This window comes from Eleutherodactylus coqui, chromosome 5 (assembly GCF_035609145.1).
Source record: "Eleutherodactylus coqui strain aEleCoq1 chromosome 5, aEleCoq1.hap1, whole genome shotgun sequence".
Taxonomy (NCBI): Eukaryota; Metazoa; Chordata; class Amphibia; order Anura; family Eleutherodactylidae; genus Eleutherodactylus; species Eleutherodactylus coqui.
Window position 1 is genome coordinate 157098039 of NC_089841.1, and position 21007 is coordinate 157119045.

The following is a 21007-nucleotide window of genomic DNA, read 5'->3' on the forward strand; positions in this document are numbered from 1 at the left end:
TTGCTGTAGTACTTGCATTTTTTTTTTAAGATATTTAATTTTTTAAAATTATTTTCTGCGGTCATTTTGTGCGCGCAATACCTTTTTTTATTTTTTCGTCGACGTAGTTGAGCAAGGGCTCAGTTTTTGCAGGATGTTCTGTAGTTTCCGATAGTATCAATTTGGAATACATACGACTTTTTGATAGCTTTTTACTGCGTTTTTTCTGAGAGACAGGGTAACTAAAAAAATGCATTTCTGGCGTTCTTTATTTTTTTTTCCGGACGACGTTCACCGTGCAGAAAAAATAATGCACTACTTTGATAGATCGGACTTTTACGGACGCGGCGATATCAAATACATATTTTTATTTTATGATTTAGATTTTTTTTAATAATAGATATGGCAAAAGGGGGGTGATTTAAACTTTTATAACTTTTTTTTTTTTTTTTTTTTTACAATTTAAAAAACTTTATTGATCTTTTTTTTTACACTACTTTGAAGTCCCCCTGGGGGACTTTAACATGTAATACTTTGATCGCTCCTGCAGTATGACGTAATGCTATAGCATTACGTCATACTGCTTTTTTACAGGCAGTCTATGAAGCCACCCTGTGTGGATGGCTTGATAGGCAGTCTGCTAAGGCAGCCCTGGGGCCATTCATTAGGCCCCCGGCTGCCATGACACCTGCACGGATCCCCCGATCTCACCAGGGGGGGGGGGGCGTGCGGGACCCCCAAACAGCGTTCGGGGGATTTAAATGCCGCTGAATTGTCAGAATTGACAGCGGCATTTAAAGGGTCAATAGCCGCGATCGGCCGAACGGCCGAGCGCAGCTATTGCCCGCGGGTGTCAGCTGTAATAAACAGCTGACGCCCGCGCTGTATGGAGGGAGATAGCGGTGCTACCTCCCTCCATACACGTCCTGCAGCTGCAGGACGTAAAAACACTATGGCCCGGTCGTTAAGGGGTTAAGTAGGCAATATAAGATTTTTCTAAACCAGGATTGCTGGAAATTGTATCTACTTGGACAATCCCACTTGTTACAAATGGTAACACTGCCATCTAACATGACAGAACCATATATGTGTTATGTAATATAAACCTAAGACATGACACGCTGTACATATAAAATATACACATTATACATATACCAATATACATCGTGGACATGTAGAGTCTTTATAGTACAGTTTAGTATTTTCCCTGTTTACTAAATATTATAGCCATGAGCGATCCTGAATTTTATGTATCCTCTTTCTAGTCACATCTTCTAGAATAAATTGTAGAGATGACAAGCTATGAAAGAAGCGAATGAGAATATTAAGCTAAAAATGCAGTTTTCTCTCTATATTTATAAATCACAGGCTGCATCTTATTAGCACTTGTATGGCGCGTCACTACAGAGACAGGAAATGTGTAGCAATGCACAGCAAGGTTGTTCTTCTGTCTGATGTGTCTGCATGATCTGAAAAGACTCTTCTTGGCTCGTGTTGCAGTTGTCTGCTTTATCTCATATTTACAAGCAGGCACCTTCACCTTATATCATCACACTGTAACACTCCATCTCTTCTCTAAGTATGACTATTTCTACAGGGCTGCTGTTATAAAGCAATAATTATTACACTTAACTTTTTATATAGCCCGGGCATGGTACTCAGGGCAGGAAACAGCCTGTATCATCAGGCCGATGCTGGAGAGTTGTGATTTGTATGTGTTTTACGAGGTTGGAAGGTGATTTTAACGGCATGCAGGTAAAACTGACAATTGATTTATCTTCCACAATAGGTTTTCACTATAAAATTATTTTGCTGTTGGGAAGATAAATCTCTGATGTGCCACAGCTCTGGTATATGAAGCATAGACCATACCAGTAGTGTAGATTTCATTTCTGGAAAACAAACTGTTATTTCCAACCATGTATTGATCTAGGAGTAACAGAAAACAGCACAATGTTGTTGTACATTTCGGCAGTTATATTTTATCAAAATGTGTAAAGTTGAGAGAGCAGCATGTCATAGATTCTGTTGTGAAATATGTTTGGTTTCTTCTTTTATCTACATGCAAAGACAAAAAAAACTAATGTGAGTTTGTAAGTTTCAGGGCTGTATTCATTTTTTGTATTGAGTCTTCCTTATCATGCATTTAGAAAGCCTCATACTTGGTTTCCAGGCTCTCCTACATTCAAGTTTTTGGCTTGGGAATGTTCCCAGCACTAATCAGCTGGTCTCTCCCATGAGTCTACACAAGTTCTGCTCCCCCTATTCTCTCCTCTTTCAGAGGCTGTGTAGCAATACCCATGCCCACTTAATACTACACAGCTATGCAAGGTCCTACATCTGGGCAAGAAAAATGAAAAAAGCACACAAAGAATTAGAGGAATTGGGCTAAGCAGCAGCACATGTGAAAAAGACTGGTATACTAATAGATCACAGAATACACATTAGTCAACAATGACAAACACAATTCTGGGATGTATTAAGAGAAGCATAGAGTCTAGATCACGTGAGGTAACAATCCCCCTCTACTCTTCCTTAGTCAGACCTGATCTGGAATACTGCGTCTAGTTCTAGGCACCCCACTTTAAAAAAGACAGACTAACTGGAGCAAGTTCAGAGAACAGTTACCACGATGGTGAGTGGTCTGCAAATCATGTCCTATAAGGAACTGTTAAAGGATCTGGAAATGTTTAGCTTACAAAAAGGAAGGCTGAGAGGAGACTTAATAGCTGTCTACAAATATCTGAAGGGCTGTCACAGTGCAGAGCGATCAGCTCTATTCTCATTTGCACAAGGAACGACTAGAAGCAAAGGGATGAAACTGAAAGGGAGAAGACAGATAAGATATTAGAAAAAAACTGTCTGACAGTGAGGGTGATCAATGAGTGGAACAGGTTACCATGGGAGGTGGTGAGTTCTCTTTCAATGGAAGTGTTCAAACAAAGGCTAGACAGATAACTGTCTGGGATGATCTAGTGATTTTGCATTGAGCAGGGGGTTGGACGCGATGACCCTGGAGGTCCCTTCCAACTCTACCATTTTATGATTTCTCATCTAACTCATCCCCCCTCTGAGTAGCTGCTGGTACTGTTCCACCTGTCTGCTAAAAAGAAAAAAGCTGAGAATTCACCCGGAGTGAGTTACAGCTCTCTGTAATAGTATCTTTCTCTTCTTTGTTCTCTTGATCTCTTCCACCATTCCCGACACTTTCATAAAGCCATAATAGCTCAGTGGAAAGGCAGTGAATGCACGTTCATAACAGTGGGGCAGGCTAGGGGAGGAGCTGTCAGTTTACTCTGACTGACAGAATTTGCTAAGATCTAAGTTTGCAGTGGCTTGGAAAAGAATACAAGCATAGAAATCAAACTATTAGAATTTTGTAATGTAAACCAATTACAAAAGTCTTCACTTCCAAAAACACATTAATTTAAAAAGAAGTGTAAATGTGTACATAGTCTTTAAGAGTATGATCACAATCACTCATCGCAGAGTAAATCCACGCCAAACCAGATGGGGATTTTATTGGGAATTGTCCCCACAAAATTCACTCCTTGCATTGCAATGAACGAATTCAGTGGTGAAAATTTGCAGCATTTCTGAAACAAATGCCGCATTCAGCGAATTTGAAAATCTCCAGCATGAGTATCTTCTGCTGTAGATTATTTCTGTTGTAAATGAATGGGTTTTGTGAAAACCTCACTCTCTTACATTATACTGTGCTTTGCAGCCAAATTTTGCAGCCATTCCACTCTGTGTGAACTCTCACTTAAAGGGTTGTTCTACTTCTACAATTATTGACCTATCCTTGGGATTGGTCATCGGTAGCTGATCAGCCTGCAGTACCACATTGGGCCACTGCACAATGTACCGAGCTGTCTCCTGGCGAAAAACTAGCTATGTACATTAGAACATAGGCCTCACCAATCAGCTGATTGGTGGGGTTCCCGAGTGAAGGATGCTTGACGATCAGCTATTGACTTATCCTGAGGATATGTCTTCGGTCTTAGAATTGGGTCTATCTCTTTACCATAACCTATTAACCAGCATCTGCTATTTTTCTACAACAAAAAGAACAGTAAAGCACAGTTAAGTAATGTGGCAAATTTTGGAGGGGTGGATAAAGTTCTGTCTGTTTCTGAAGTTATGAGTCTCAATCCTCTAAAAGCAGAACTGGCTAGTTTTAAAGTGATAACGTCGGCCTACCATAAGGGCTGGTGCTGCTGCCTTTTTTTGTTTTCTGTTCCTGTTGGGATTGGGGTGGGGATTTACTTGGAGCTTAGACATAGAAAAGCCTAAGATGATAGGATCGTCAATCCCTCACCTGAAGTTCTGACTAGTCTAGTTGATCTAACCTAGGATCATTTCAAGCAATTTATAACCGTACTAGATCCAGTCTATAGGATTTAAGTTGTTTTTGATCTATTATATCAAATCCAACTCAAGATTGATTCTGGGACTTTGTATCCTAGAGTTGCACAGACCTTAATCTTGGTTCCTGATGATGCTACATTACAAGTAGCGGAAACGCGTTGAACCTTCGAATTTGACCTTTTCCAAATCCTATAAAGCTGTATTTTCTGGAGTATTCACTCCTTGTAAAGTTCCTAGCTCCGAATCAGACCTAACCATCACGCCGCCTACAAATCCTCCTGCTATATAGAGGATTGGTATCGGTCTGGTTCTGGACCCATTTGTTCTTTTTGGAACTAAAAGATGGATACTAATAGATCCACTTTTGGGAACGCCTATTTTTTGATAAGGCTGACCATATAACGACATCCAGATTATGGAATTCTTTTATATATCTGGTACTTCCTCTATATAAATCTGGCTACTTTCAAAGAGAAACTTGAATTAACATTCAGTTCTCATCTCCTGTCTAATTCCCCATACACGGGTTGGGGACATTAGTTAAGGAGGGTTTTTGTTTCGTTTGTTTTTTCTCTTTTGTGTGTCCCACCTAAGACTTGCTTTACAAGCCTTTTTTAATATTTATCTATTAAAAGTTATGTTTTAGAGAAAAGTTGAACCCTTACAGTGAAATTTATCTTAGTTATCTAGGTGTTCCTCCTGCTTCTGTGAAAGAGTAAAGTGATAACGTAGGTGACAACTCCTTTGGGGGGCTCTAATTGTGGCTATATTACTTGTCACTCTTTTCCAGAATCAGATATAGCTATGAAACAGATTAACAGAATATATGTAAATTCACAGAACTCGATCAGCATCATTTATCAAAGCCAAATTGACCTTGTTATCTGTATCAACCAATCTGAGCGATAAAATGGCCCACCATCACCTCTTGCTGGTCACCCACAGCGTGGCAGCTTTTCTTTATTTTTGCAATGTACCATTGTCGTAGAACCTTCCTGTTTTTGGAACCACGGCTTACTCAATTAGGAATGATCACACCCTTCCAGATTGATTGATAAGGTATCGGACAGTGCACTGTCTCCCAGAAGAAACTCAGTCTGACCCAAGTTCAAGAAAAAGTAACTTCCTGTTTATTCTTGGAGTGTAACAAAGCTTTATAAGGCACATCAAACACAGCCCTTTTGGGGCAGGCAAGAATTACATAGACACAATGTGTTGATTGATTATTGGATAAGCGTTTTCCTTCATCCGGTCATCTGGTATTGCCTGTCACGTGGTGGCACTCTGGAGAGTGGAATGGGCTGTCTCGCCCCACGTGTGTCAAACCGATATGATTGGAAACTATTTCATGAATTAGTAATTGCATAGACCGCCCATGTTATTTGCATCTGTTTCCAGTAAAATCGCTGGGGTATTTTTGCGGTAATCAAAAAACGGTAGTCCGTCTCGGATGCGGTTGATTGTCTGATTCCTAGTTCCGTATTAGTGCATGCAGCTGGACAGTCAAATATATTTATACATGTTGGTTACGGCTAAATTGCTAACTTTCATCTTTGTCAGCAGAGTTATGAAAAACAGATATTTCATATAAGCATTGCCTCATACTATTGTGTAACTGTGTATTGTGTACGTACACTTCTATAGCTGAATCAAACCAGAGTTAACGCATTTGAATTAACAATTCCCCGTAAGGCCCCAAATCCCAATACACAAAGATTTATATACTGGGATTGCCATCACAGACCCCCCTTGAAACTATCTGTTTCACCAAACTCGCCCTGCTCCATCCCACCCCCACTGCTGACTCTAGACTTGTAAGGTGTTGTAGACTGGAGCCATTGCTCTCATGGGGGTGTAGGATGGGTCAACATCATCGTATTCTGGATCTGTGATGACGACATTGGCATTGACAGTGGGCCTACTGCCGGACATCATAGAGAAACAGGTGGACCAGGTAGACACCAGGGCCGGGATACACTGTATGCAACAACAAACAGAAATTAGAACCATTACAATGGCAACAAAAACAGTTAGTATTTTCTTCATCAGAGTAAATCCAAACCAGGACCCTGTCAACCAGTCAAACCACCCCTGGTCCGCCCCTTGTTTGATACTGGTGGCTAGATCTCTCAGGCGGTTGATCTGTTGATGGATTGACGCAGAGTTGTCAGAGAGGTTAAAACAACACATCCCTTCAAACTCTTCGCACCCATGGTTCATGGTCATAAGGATGTAATCAATGGTGGCTCTGTTCTGTAGGGCGGCTCTTCGTATGTTTTGTACATCTAAGAGTAGTAGGTCCAGTGCCTGGGATGTGGCATTTAGGCCCTTTACCATGTCACAAGCTAAACCGTTAATCACTCTTGTGTTATGCTGGGCTAATGCGGGGGTGCCTAGAATGCTGAGAGCTAGTGCTGTGTGCTCTGAGAAACTCAGTAGAGTGGGTGGTCCTACACAGTTATCGGCCAGGCCGTGGATGTCCCTCCGATCCCTAAGTGAGGATGTGGGTGCCGGGGGGTCTGGCTTCTGATACATAAGGATACTTAGACGGGACAATGCACACGGTCCTCCTGTAATGTTGGCGGGGATATATGTGTATGTTAAATTGCCACAGGACAGGACCCATCCTACTGGTAGTTTGACATGTCTGGTGTGGCTGGGACTCCGAACTACTTTTCCACAAGACATGGTAGTCACTATCTTTTGACATTGTTCTTCAGTACGGGAGCAAAGTATTTGGGAATCACTAGTGACCACTTGGCCCCTCTCACATTTCCCAATGTACCGTGGATTACATGTAAAGTTATAACATACCTCAGCCTGTGAGACATTTCTGACCTGGAACTCAGTCATATTGGACCAGTCAGCGTGTTCTATAGCCTCACAGTAGGGACAATACTCATATATGTTAATGAAGGTGTTATCTTGTATCACATCGCCTCCCCCCACATCATCATCATCATGTACCATTGCATAAATTGATCTCAATACATTTACTGGAGTGGGAACAGCCAGTAGGCAAGCTTGTAGAATATCTTCCCCGCTCCTTAATTTAGGCATGCACATATTAGTTATATTGATAACATCTCTGGCTAAATACTCCCACATATTGATATGGCTTTCCCTCACTAGTTTAGCCTGCTGCTTCTGGTTCTTCACTGAGGTACCCTTTCCGTCCCACATTACCAGAACCCCACATAGGAGAAGTATTATGATAACTTGACCTAAATATTTCATGATGAGTCGTCCTTCTGAGATGGAGCTTTCTTGCAGTGGCTTGCGTGGATCCAGGTAGGCTTCCCCTCTAGTTTCACCGAGGTGGCAGTGGTCAACAACACCTGGAATGGACCGTCGAATCTTGGCTCAAGAGAGTTTTTCCTCAGAAACTTCTTTACGTACACCCAATCTCCGGGCTGTATGGAATGGGTGCCTGTGTCCTGGTCTGGGTCTGGAATCGAAGAGAAAACTCGTGCATGGACTTTAGTTATTTCTTTGGCGAGTGATATAACATACTTAGTCAGAACATCAGAGTGCAATTGTAACTGCTGGGGGAAATAACACCCTAGTCTGGGGACGGTCCCGAAAAGAATTTCATAAGGTGACAACTTATGTTTTCCCCTTGGTGTGTACCTCACGCTATACAGTGCTATGGGGAGGATTTCTGGCCAGGGCATGCCAGTTTCTCGTGACATTTTAAGTATTTTTGTTTTCAAGGTACCGTTCAGTCTCTCTACCTTACCACTACTCTGGGGGTGGTAGGGTGTGTGAAACAAAAGACTGCTGCCCAACGCCTGCCATATCTCCTTGGTGACGTTGGCGGTAAACGCTGGACCTTGATCACTTTCGATGACTTCAGGTATTCCGAAACGGCAAATTAACTCAGTCATGAGTTTCTTAGCCGTACTTTTGGCAGTCATATTTGTACTTGGGTATCCCTCTGCCCACCCAGAGAAAACATCCACCACTATTAGGGCGTATTCAAAGCGTCCTGATTTCGGCATCTGGATGTGGTCAATCTGGATCCGTTGGAATGGATACAGTGGCTTGGCCAGGTGTTTTCTTGGTGTCTCCTCCATTTTTCCTGGATTACATTGGGCGCAAATGGTGCAAGCTCTGCAGTACTTGTCCACCAACGTTGTGATGCCAGGCGCCAGGTAATATTTCTGGATCAATGCGTTCATGAGCATCTTGGACAAATGGGTTGGGCCATGTGCCCACTGTACCACTGCTGGGTAAAAGCTTCTAGGCAAGCATGGGCGGCCTGCCAGCGCAAACAATCCCTGTTCGTCCTTTTTCGCTCCCTTTTTCGTCCATTCTTCTTTTTCTTCCTTGGTTGCTCTCTTTTGTGCTTCTGTAAGGTAGTCCGGTCGTATCTTCTCATCCACACTGACCATCATGGACGGGTCTGGTCCCTCCATTGATTCCACCCCAACCGGTAGGGCTTCCACCTGAATTCCAATTCTTCCAAACTCCCCCCTTGCAGCTCTTTTTGCTGCTTGATCCGCTGTATGATTACCAACGGCCTCTTCAGTGTTCTTCTTGCTGTGAGCTTTCACTTTCAGTACGGCCACCTTCCGTGGCAGTTGGAGGGCATCCAGCAGGTGCCTGATGGCTTGATGATGCTTGACTGGGGTGCCTGCAGCTGTGAGGAATCCTCTAACTTTCCAGATCATCCCGAAGTCGTGTGCCACTCCATGAGCGTACCGTGAATCTGTGTAGATGTTGGCTGTATGATCCTGGGCCACCTCACACGCCCGTGTGAGGGCCTGTAGTTCGGCTTCCTGTGCTGATACAGTAGGAGGGAGTTGTTGAGCTTGGATTATTTTCGTGGAGGTGGTAACTGCGTAACCGGTATGGTACCGACCCATCTCATCGGCGAATCTGGAGCCGTCCACGAAGAGTGTGTAGTCTACGGGTTCCAGTGGTTTGTCATAGACTGATGGTAGATGAGAGATTTCCTGTTGCATCATCTTGACGCAGTCATGTGAAGGGCGTGGAATGAAACTCAGTCTGACCCAAGAAGAAACTCAGTCTGACCCAAGTTCAAGAAAAAGTAACTTCCTGTTTATTCTTGGAGTGTAACAAAGCTTTATAAGGCACATCAAACACAGCCCTTTTGGGGCAGGCAAGAATTACATAGACACAATGTGTTGATTGATTATTGGATAAGCGTTTTCCTTCATCCGGTCATCTGGTATTGCCTGTCACGTGGTGGCACTCTGGAGAGTGGAATGGGCTGTCTCGCCCCACGTGTGTCAAACCGATATGATTGGAAACTATTTCATGAATTAGTAATTGCATAGACCGCCCATGTTATTTGCATCTGTTTCCAGTAAAATCGCTGGGGTATTTTTGCGGTAATCAAAAAACGGTAGTCCGTCTCGGATGCGGTTGATTGTCTGATTCCTAGTTCCGTATTAGTGCATGCAGCTGGACAGTCAAATATATTTATACATGTTGGTTACGGCTAAATTGCTAACTTTCATCTTTGTCAGCAGAGTTATGAAAAACAGATATTTCATATAAGCATTGCCTCATACTATTGTGTAACTGTGTATTGTGTACGTACACTTCTATAGCTGAATCAAACCAGAGTGCATTACCTATTTAAAACGTTGTGATTAGTGTATGAAGTTTCATGTATGCACCCAAAGAGTGCTATTGTGACAAGCACGCAGATGCTGGAAATGAATTTTTAATATGCTCTGTGTTGAGTTGTCATGTTGAGTAAAATGAGCACTATCAATCTTGTACTCTGTGACATTGCTTCAGTTGGACAATAACATCATATTTTTTCACTTTCTGGCTTATCAAGCTTGCTGTCATTAAAAATTATTAGGACACGGTGCCCCCTGTGGAATCTGCACACCTGTTTGGCAGACTTGACCCAGGTCCTACTGGGATTCATTTACTAACATCTTGTGCTTGTCTCATGTCATTTTATAACGACTGGTGGCATTTACCAATGGCAATTTTACATGTGACATTTGGAAAAGAAATGTTGCTTGATCTGAGAGTTGTCAGTGGGGACTGATGGATGTGTTTTCTTATCTACACTTACAGTTTTATAGCTAAGGGATAAAGTCACGAAATATCTGTATATCGTCAAGTATCTGATAATTTAGCTGCCAACCAAAGTCAAATATTACTAATATACTGTGTACTACATGTAAGCTGGGCCGGTCTAAGTGACCTGAGACATGTTTAGCTGACATGATTTTACTAAAGTAAAAAAGCGGCAAAATGCTGAGATCAAAATTGCGGCATTTTGCTGAGCGCATGTGTGAGAGTGGCCTAAGTTGTAAGGTGGGCCCTCCATGGATGAGACTTGATTTACAGAGCTGCTTAATGGATTCAGATGTGGGGCATTTGAAGACCAAGTCAACAACTAGAACGCTCTTGTCAGGTTTTTATAACCGGGCACATTGTCGTGCTGGAAGAGGCCACTGTCTTCTTTCCATAGCACATTTTGGTGCTGTGTTTACCCCAGGTTAACAAAATAAATGTACAATTCCTATTCCAAAAAAGTTGTGAAGCTGTGTAAAAAAAATTAGTTTTTCAGAAATTGATGGCAGCAACACATCTCAAAAAAGCTGGGACCGACATGTCTACCATTGTTTAGCATCCCCTCTTCTTTTTACAACAGTCTGTATATGTTTGGGAAGTGGGGAGACCAATTCCTGGAGTTTGAGAAAGAACTGTTGTCCCATTCTAGTCTGATGTAGGATTGTAGCTGCTCAGCAGATTTTTCGTTCCATATTGCGCCAAGTGTTTTGTATTGGTGAAAGGCCTAGATGGCATACTGTTGTGTTGGATGCAGTATGTGGTTTAGCATGGTCTTGCTGATATATACAAGGCTCTCCCAGAAAGAGACGTTGTCTGGATGGGAGAATATGTTCTAAAACCTCTATATATGGCTCAGCATTAATAGTGCCTTCCAAGATGTGTAAGCTGTCCATGCTATAGGTTCTAATACAGCCCCATACCATCAGAGAGGCAGGCTTTTGAACGGTGCGCTGATAAGCTGGATGGTCCCTCGCCTCTTGAGTTTGCAGGACACAGTGTCCGTGGTTTTTCAAAATAATTTTGAATCCTCTCACACAGAGCCATTTTCCATTTTGCCTCAGTCCATTTTAAAAGGGCTTTGGCCCAGAGAAGACAGCCGCATTTCTGGATTGTGTTGACATATCACTTTTTTTTGCATGATACAGCTTTGAAGAGATTTTCCCACAACTTAAAATTTCTTCACAACCTCTCTGTACTTCCTGGTTGCTGCTAATCAGACTATAAGAGATCACTGCTGTGGCCGGTGATTGGGTGCAGCAATCACATGTCCTGCTCAACAGCAACCAGGTAGGACATAGTGGGTGTGAAGCAATTTTTAGTTGGGGGAAAAACTCCTTTAACTTGCATTTGTGGATTGCACGGTAAACTGATAATAATTTCTGGAAGTATTCCTGAGCCCATGCAGGGATTTGCCTTAATGCAGCCACCTGCGGACCCGTAGATCTTAAGCATCCAATATTGACCATCAGCCTTGTCCCTTGTGCACATGAATTTCTCCAGACGCTCTGGATCTTTTGATGATATGTCCTGCAGATGGTGAAATATTTAAAGTCAATTTTACATTGAGGAACATTTTTCTGAAATTGTTACTCAATTTTTAGATGCAGTTTTTCACAGATTAATGAAACACGGACCACCTCTGCTTCTGACAGACTCTGCCTCTCTTTTTATTTATTTTTCTAATATATACAGCTATGTGACTTAAGGCTGATTTTAGACACAACGATTTTTGCCCAAAAATAGCTCAAAGCCATCTTTTGAGCGATAATTGTTGTGTCTAACTGCACTGACATCATGCAGCTTTTGTTGAAAAAGGATTCCCAAGATTGAAACACCCCTTTAAAATCCATTAGATTTATCACAGTGACCTCTGTTGGGTGAAATTAAGCGCCTCTTTAGACATCGTATTATACCACGTATTGGCTTAAGGCTGATTTAGACACAAGGATTTACGCTCAAAAATCGCTCAAAGCCATCTTTTGAGTGACGATCGTTGTGTCTAACTGTACTGACATCGTGCAGTTTTCATTAGGCCGACTATTGTTTCAGTTGTATCCCGCTCCCTGATGATAGCTGGGGTATGAAGAACACAGCTGCCCAGCTGTGTTCTTCATCCCCCACTCGGAGCGCTCGGCTGTATAACAGCCTGGCGCTCCGAGCGGAGAACACCTGGATGCAGAAGACAAGCGGCCCCTGAAAGTGCTGCAGAATAAAGTTGGCGTTATACAAATAACATGTCCCTTCTAGAGATGAGCGAGCATACTCGCTAAGGGCAATTACTCGATTGAGCATTGCCCTTAGCGAGTACCTGCCCGCTCAGAAGGAAAGGTTCGGCTGCCGGTGGTGGCTGAGAGCGGGGAGGAACGGAGGGGAGATCTCTCTCTCCCTCTCTCCCCCCCCGCTCCTCCATGCTCACTGCCACAACTCACCTCTCACCTGCGTCGGCAGCCGAACCTTTTCTTCCAAGCGGGCAGGTACTCGCTAAGGGCAATGCTTGATCGAGTAATTGCCCTTAGCGAGTATGCTCGCTCATCTCTAGTCCCTTCCCTTCCCCCCCACCCAACCCCGTCTTTCTGTTATGGCTGATCTGTGTAAATACTGTGAACAGAAGAGGCTCCCAATTACAAAGATCAATGAGATTTAATTTTGCTATGTTAGGAACAGTTTAACATTTTTCTTACTCTAGCTACATATGTGTTTTTCTTACCGCATTGCTGAAATGGAAATCCTAAAATTATCTGGACTTTGGTGTCAGTTTTGCAGTTGCACACAGAGACATCCTAGTAGGATATTAACAGTACAAATTGTTCCTGTCCTAGCTAAACTTCCCCCATTGTCCATATTGAAGCAATAGCATGATTGGATCAGTAAAATTGATATGCAGGTCAGGTTCTGAGTATTCTAGAGAAAGAATGAAACTAGATTTGCAACATGCACAATGGGAGTTGCTGCACTCCTACGAGTCTCCTAGAACAGCGTGCGGGAAATATATAGGAGGGTATGTGGTGTAAAATGGGACAATCTCCCACTTTTTGGGGGGCTCTATTCCACTGTGTTTTATTTACACAAAATCTGCCCTAAAGACAATTTATACTTAATTTCATGTTTTTAGCTGTATTTTTCTCTGTGATACTTTTAGAGCTATTAGAGGGTAAAACATTGGAAATTTGAGTTGTCCCAACTAGCTGTGTTTGTATCCTGGGCACTGGCCTTTATGTAGTATCAATCCATGATGGGTGTTATGTGTGTTGTGCACAGAAACTGAAATCTATAGGGAACCTTAAGAGCTTACAGTGCTGGAAAAAATAACTTACCCAACTGAAATGCAAGGGGAATTGCAAGCAAAACACAATGAAATGGTACTCAGGTTTACTGACCTTAAAATGTTATTCGAAGACTTGCTTTTTTACTAAATGGATGTGCAACAAATCTTTACCCTGTAAAGTCATTTATGCGTGAAATCAATTAAGCGTCTCTACCTTGACTTAGTCAACCAAACTCTTCCCAATTGTACTATGTGACGCTAAGCCTAAACAGGACCAGAGTTTTAGAAGGCCAGGAGCTACCAGTAGATACACTCTAACATGTAGAAAGTCATTTTTAACTTCTTCATATATATAAATACTGCTTTTTTTTAATCTCTGCAGGGATTTTAGATCTCCATCAAAATGAAAACCTCTTGTCCACATCCTCTTGTATGACAGGTATGCCATACTAACCACCTAGAATTCTGCCTTACAGTTTGTATTACATGAGATTTCATAAGCGTGGGGGAAATTTCAGCATCCCAAAGTGTTCAATTAAAAATTCTTCATCCTGAATCCTAAAGATCAGGCTTATATATGTCTTCGAAAACATCTGGAATGGGAGTACATCTGAGATTTTACACCTCACCGCTGAGTGAAAGGGTTAATTGTTGGATACTCATTTTGTAAGGATGCCCAAGGCTTGAGAGAACCTGTACCGTTAATCAGCAGTAACCTGTGAAATGGGATGTGGCATTTGCCCTTCAGACAATAAACATCACCACACCAAACATATGGAACAATGTTGTATTTTAACCATTTAATACCTTTTTTAAATAGTTGCGCTATTAATATCCTCCTTTTCTTTTCTGTGATGACATCATACTAGAAAATATTACAGGTGCAGATGTAATTTACAAGCCAAGAAAATGCATGCTAATGTCTTGACACACATAAATATGCAAAGGTACCTTTGCAATAAAAAGTAAGTAAACTAACAAAATGATCTGGATATCTGCAAGTCACAATTATATACATCAAATATTAAAGAAACCCATCCTATAGCACACCAACATGACCGATGAATAAAAACAGTTTATTACGCATTAAGGGCTTATTTACATGAGCGTATATCAGTCGGGTTTTCACGCCCGGCTGATATACGCTTCCATCTAAGCAGTTACCCCCCCTTCCCTCCCCCTCACCGGCTCTCTGCCTCTCTCCTTCAGTTTGGCAATTGCAATGGGAGGGGCGGGACAGGGGCAGAGTTAAGCTCTGCTCTGTCTCGCTCACCCCCATTGCTGGCTATGGACAGTGGGCTGGGAGGGGCTGGAGATTAGCTCCACCCCCATCCCACCCACTCCCATTGCAAACTGCTCGGTGGGGAGGGGAGAGACAGAGAGCTGGGGAGTGGGAGGGAAGTGGGGGGGGCCTCCTCAGATGGAAGCGTATTTCGGCTGGCCGTGAAACCGCCGGCCGAGATACGCTTGTGTAAATAAGCCCCTGTACATTTAAGTCTACCGAGAATGACAAGGTATAGGACATGAATGGAAACCAGTATACTATGTACAAGATGGAAAACAATAGCAGAGCAGTTAGGAGAAAGATGTAACTACACTCCAAGTGGCCGAATAAATCAAACAGACTTATCTGATTTATGGAAGATACAACAGCTGACAAGAAAAATAACCAGCGTCCTCCATGAGGAAGAGCCTGAATAAATGTATCCAGACAGATGCTGATTGGCTGGCTGGGACACACGCCTCCCAGGCAACCTATCCCTGCATGTACCCACAGAAAAGTGATCATGTTGGTGCCTATGGTCAAAATGACACTGTGCATGCGTAGACATATGGATCACATAGGCCAAAGCTGGTACTGTGATGTCACCCCGTTTCTGATCTGACATGGCTGATAAGCCGTCACAAATGTTTTGTGAGACAAGTGTAGGTTCAGTTTTGTTGAGATTTGTTGCATTTGAGATTCTATCAGTTGCTTCTCACTTGCTCCTTAGCAACAGGCTAAGAACTGTTACTTTGTCTACATTTACTGTGATTTTAAAAAACGGCAGTTTGAAGTTCCTATGGAGACAGGAGAAGAAATTGACAGAATTTATATGGTGCGCTGCAAATCTGAGAAAACTTGAACCTGTAATTTGCAAGGCTTTAGTAGTTAGTCAAACTATCAACACTAATCAGTTTGTATCAGAGCAGGGGAGGAGATTTATCAAGCATTGTACCAAAGCAAGAAATGGAGAACTTGCCAGTAGCAACCAATAAGACTCCAGCCCTCATTTATCTAAGACTTTTCAGCCTGACGAAGGAGGTGAGATATCCCCGAAAGCTTGCTTGCTGTAACATCATGCATTTTTGTTAGCCATTAAAAGGTATCATATCTACAAGATTACTTGGTTTCTTGCTCTGAGAACAATCTCTCCAAGACCTTTCGACACACTAAAGCAGCAGCCTATTTGTTTACTATAGGCAAAGTGCCCATGACTATCGACTGTTACTTTTTTCTTTGCACAAGTTGAAGTTGGTAAAAGCATATTGTATGATTTTTAACACTGCAAAAATGATTTGGTTTGGCAGGGGGCTTATGTATGTGTTTGTCAGTACACCTTTAAAGGGGTTCTGTCAGCCAAAAAAAAAAATTCTATACTCACCTGTACCTCACCGGGCCGTTCACCAGACACCCCCTAGTCTTCAGATGTCCCTCCTGCAGGCTGTATATAGCAGTGCAGAAGCTGACAAAGTTCCAGCTTCCGCAACTGCCTTGACCACTCTGCCGGACGGCAAGTACTGCCGCCCGGGTCAGTGGTTGACGCGTCACTCGTATGCCGGCCGCGTCTAACCTCCGGAGTCAACAGCGAGTGCACATGTGACCCCCTTCCCGGCGTGCTTGCGCACTCGCAGTCGACTTTCCTGCATATTAATGGGCATTCCCGGCCGGGTCGATGCGCGATATGTCACTAGTTACGTAGGCACATTGCCTGGCTGGAGTGCGCATGCATGCCGGGAAGGGGGAGGCAGGCACATTCAAAAAAACGGCCAATAGCAAATGTACGCTGCTGCCGGGCAAAGTGAGTATACATATAAGCAGCTTGCTTCTATTTTTTTTACCCTTTCTTTTTTAAACAATACAGTAGCCCTCCCGGTCTCTTGATATGAGGAAATGCTATGCAGCCCCGTTACACTGACTTGCTGTGGGCGGGGCTACATCGCTCTCCTCACATCGCTCCGAGACCAGGAAGTATGTCAGCGCTGAGAGACCGGTGCTGACAGGAACACAGGAGATTCAGCGCGCAGGTGCCGATGGAAGATGACCCCTCACGTGGCAAGTAAACAAGAAAGGGAAGGAATACAACGGGATTAGGTGAGTTTACTTTGTTTTTTTTAACTATTTTCCTTACACGGGTTAGCATGTACAGCGAGGCAGAGCAGGATGCAGGGCACATTTGAAATATGGATTTTGCTGACAGAACCCCTTTAAGGTTCACTGCCTATGTTAGTGGTAACTCTGTAAACCTCAGTGATAAATGATCATTTTGCTTGAGGAAAGTCCAGAGTGGGAGATAACGTTCATATTCCATAGTAGGGTATGTAAACAAGGGTTATGCTGGTGGCGCAATCCCTTTAAGAATATAGATCTGTTAATTTATAGGATAGGAGTAGATCTTTGTTTCTGCCAAAGTGCAGTCATTGAGAGGATTATTGTGTACTGTGATAGATCTCATGCAACTCCAAGCAGGGGTATAGCTATAAGTTAGCTTAAAGGGGATGTCCAATTGTAAACTATTGATGGCTTATCTGCAGTATTAGCCATTAAATAGTAGATAAATAAATAAAATAAATCTTATTATATGTATAGCACCAACTTATTCTGCAGCGCTTTTAGGTAATTTTATTTATTACCCCACCACCACCACGCTGGGTACTCAGTTTACCGACCTCGGAAGGATGGAAGGCTGAGTCAACCTTCAGCCAGCTACCGGCAGATGTGCTTGTACAAAGAGTTGATGTGTGCAGGAAACAGCTGTGTTCCCACTACAGTGGCCAGGCTTGGTATTATAGGCAAAGTTCCCATTGAGGTGAATGGCTTGTAATAGTGAGGTGGGCGACTGTAGTGCGAATGGAACTGTCTACTTCCTGCAAAAATTAGTTTAATGCATGAGCAAATAAGCCTAGCGAACAGCCGATCAGTGGGGAGGCTCATGTGGTGGACCATCACCAACCTGCTGTTGATGGCCTATCCTAAAGAAAAGCCATTAGCGCTTTACAACCGGACGACTCTAAGTAAACTTAAATTTCAAGTGTTTTTCATGATGTTTTTTTACATGCATATTTCTACTGTTCTTCAAGTCCTATAGTGAAGCCAATGGAACAAACACTGGAAGGAAAAAAAAAACAAAGAGCAGAGCATGTGGTGCTTTTTTTAAAAAAAAATGACAAAACTTTCCCTGAAAAGCCTACAAAAATTGCAAAAAACAAAATGACGTATGAAGACTTTTTAGTACTTCACTTAGAACATTAAAGTAACACACAGTATTTTTTACTTAAAAATGCTACAAAAGATGGCACTAAAAGCACAGCAAAACTCTGTGTGATTTCAGCCCAATGAATGCAGTATTTGTAGCATCTGTGCCCAGTGACCTCTTTCCTACATAAGAGGAAACAAGTGTTATAAATTGCCCAAGATAGCTGTTAGATGCTGTTGGAGCCAAAAGGTTTTTTTAGATTTGTGTATTTGCTTCATCATTTTAATATATGACCCATTATATGACACAGTTAGGGAGAGTCTAAAAAAAATTAACATGCCTGGCAAGAGGGGTTGTCCAGTTACTAGACAGCATTGATTCAATAGCACCAAGTGTCTTAAAACAACAAAAAGAGCAGTACTTACCTGTCCTCTGCCATGAGCACTGTTGCCCCACTGCCCTCCCACTGATTGTTGTGGAAGATGACGTTAACGAAAGTCAACTGACCACTACAGCCAATCAGATTGGTGGAATTACTTTAATACCTAACAAATAAACTAAGGAATGGACTTAATGTTCTTGTATTCACAATATTTACATGTATATTGATACATTGTACAAAAGGATTATCTGGTGAAATAGGATTCTCATTATGATCGGGGGCTGTATTGGTTAAATACTTTAAGAGCTGCTAATTGCTTTCCATAGTCATTTGAGAAACTATTAAAAGGATTTTGCATCCATGAGAAAATAATTGTGGTAATTAGCTATGAATGAGAAAGATCAGGCAATTAAAGAAGCTACTAAAGATATATTTTATGATTATTTCCTTTTGTTCTACAGATCTACGGTATATGTTGTACAATGAGTGAATCAGTAGCAGCACTGCATTAGAAGAACATGAAAACATACAAATCTGTCTTACAGAAAGGTGTTCTATATGCGGTTCACCAGGCATAAAAAAGAGACCATAATAGTAACATATGGAGATACTCTTGAAGTTCTTATACTTGGATCCATGTTTTTACTCTGCAGTAGAAGGCATTTTGCAGGAAATATACTGTACTGGCTATTAATTGATTCGATTAATTATTATTAACATGTACAGTAGGGTTTTTTTGTATAGTATTCTCAAATTCGCAGTAGTTTCTACAGTAGTAAGAAACCTATTATTTCTTGCCACCAGGGTTGCCAACCTGAATTTTTCGTTTTACTTGACAACTTATCCAAAAATTACGGACAGCCAACATTTTTTACAGACACATTAGAAAACCATAATGAATTATAAAGATTATAAGTGAAACATTTTTATAGGTCAGAAACTGATATGACTTCATTACCAGCATCTACTGCGAGCTGTAAAATGATTAGAATTACAGTCGTAACCTGCTCAAATACCACCAGCCTCAAAAAATTACAGACTCTATTTTATTTGAGGAACACTGGAAAAAAAATCATTATTCCTGTGGACTGTCCAGGAATTTGTCTGCTTGCCATGTCCCTTGTCTGGGATAATTCCCTCCCCTATTTTCTTTGTCTCTCACTTTCTACTTCCACCTTCCCTCTTTTCTTCAATATTATATCTTATTTCTACTGTTCTGTTCTACGCCTCTTCTTTTTTCCCACTGCTAATTATGTGGCTTACCTTGTAGTCGAAGCTTGTGTATCCCTTAAAATGTATCAAATTTATTATAATGTCTCATGCTGTATTAGTGTACTATGTCTCCACCGGAAGTATGGGTGGAGACATGGGTTGGCAGGGAGGAGGTACAGGGAACGCCCACAGCTGCTGATTGGCTGGCCGGACACACGCCTTCAAGAGTCTGCTGGACACACACCTTCAAAAGTCCGCCAGAGACACACAACTTCAAGAGTTCAACTACTTCAGCTCCCTGCTTACTTACTCCCTGTGTGGAGGACACGTCTCCGGCAGTGAGGGAGTACTTGGGGCCGGAAGCTGCACTCATTGACCTTCGTCATCCCGGCATCAGCGGCAGTAGAGCCAATTCTGAAGTGGCTGCTGGCGGACAATGGCTGCGCACCTTCCTTCCTGACAGCCGCTGTCACAGAGCGGTGAGGATGCTGCAGATGGACCCTGTGATTCAGGAGTTGGCCCAGCTCTCCCCTTCCACCTGAATGGCCGTCTGGTCTGGGGGCTGGGGAGACGCCCTGCTGCCGCCTGCAGGGAGGGAGTGCTGAGCCAGCAGCGGCTTCTGTGGATGTGCTCATCTTATGTCGGCTCCCTGGTGGTGATGATGGCCGGAGTGTTGTCCCTGTGGTAGGTTCTCTACAACCAGAGGAGGTGGTGCGGGCATGGCTCTGTGAAGGTGTGTGTTCGCTAGCCAATCAGCACCTGAGGGTGTTCCATCCGTGTGAAACAGTCTCCACCCATACTACCGGTGTCAACATACTGCACTAATACCGGCTCATGCTAGATAAACTGATGCATTTTTAGACTGTCTAGTCTAAATTTATTCCAACTATTATTTGCATTAGTCTACGCCAAGCTTTGAATCAAAATGTTGGCACATGTTTGGAGCAATTTTCGGTCACATGATATATTTAGGCCACAGCCCTTTCCCCATCAAGGCACACCCATTTTTCAGATGAGGCAGAAACGGTTCCTGAAAATGTCTAAAACACATAATTGCGGTACATTTACACATAATGGAAATGCTGCAAAATCAGCAACCTTTCTGCATGAAAAACTGTGACAAATTCTGCACCATTGGTGCGTGGACTTTGCTGTAGATTCACAGCTGATTTCACTCTGAGTAGGAGGGGTGAAGCCTGCTGAGGATCTGCACCAAAATCTGTGTCAAAATTGACACGTTTTTTGATTCAGAAATACTACAGATTTTTTCTGTGG

The 21007-nt window shown here is 42.5% G+C and overlaps 1 protein-coding gene across 2 annotated transcripts in view; it reads left to right on the plus strand.

The window, feature by feature from the left end:
* ARVCF (ARVCF delta catenin family member) overlaps nucleotides 1–21007 on the plus strand; it is a 595983-nt gene that overhangs the window by 236349 nt on the left and 338627 nt on the right. The window contains exon 3 of one of the 2 annotated variants that reach the window (XM_066603464.1): nucleotides 14064–14120. The exons of the other annotated variant lie outside the window; for it this stretch is intronic. The gene's annotated coding sequence lies outside the window, so the exon portion shown is untranslated. The remainder of the gene's footprint in view (nucleotides 1–14063; nucleotides 14121–21007) is intronic. 2 annotated transcript variants of the gene reach the window in all.